General features: G+C 71.7%; 1 non-coding gene across 1 annotated transcript; it reads right to left on the reverse strand.

Moving 5' to 3' along the window:
* Positions 1-32: 32 nt before the first annotated feature.
* On the reverse strand, positions 33-106 carry TRNAN-GUU. Its single transcript has one exon. It is a non-coding gene; the product is annotated as a tRNA-Asn (tRNA).
* Positions 107-428: the final 322 nt, after the last annotated feature.

A 428-nucleotide genomic window follows, 5' to 3' on the forward strand; every position in this document is an offset into this window, starting at 1 on the left:
TGTTCGCAATGGGAGAAGAGAAGGAAGCTGCACGTCCCTGGGTGGGCTCGAACCACCAGCCTTTCGGTTAACAGCCGAACGCGCTAACCGATTGCGCCACAGAGACACGGCGGCTCCGGGCTCGGAAGGAAGGGAGGACTCGCCGGACTCCCCAAGCCACCCGTGCCCGGGGCACCCCGGAGGCGTCAGAGCGGTGAGTCGTGGCGCTCGGCCCGCTGGACAACGTGCTGGCGCGAGTCCGGAGCCGGAAGGGCCGCCGAACGGCCTCCGCCTCTGCGGCCCCTCGCCTGCCTCGGGCCCGAGCCGCGCGCGGCCCAGGGGAAGCCGGACGCCCGCCGGGCTCCCCGACGGCCCTTCCGGCTTTTTGCTCGGCCTTCACGGAACGAGCGGGCCTGTCTGCGTCCGCCTTGCCACGCGACGCTGTGGAG

Source organism: Carlito syrichta, unplaced genomic scaffold (genome assembly GCF_000164805.1).
Source record: "Carlito syrichta isolate Samal-C Ts95f unplaced genomic scaffold, Tarsius_syrichta-2.0.1 Scaffold336663, whole genome shotgun sequence".
NCBI classification, from domain to species: Eukaryota; Metazoa; Chordata; class Mammalia; order Primates; family Tarsiidae; genus Carlito; species Carlito syrichta.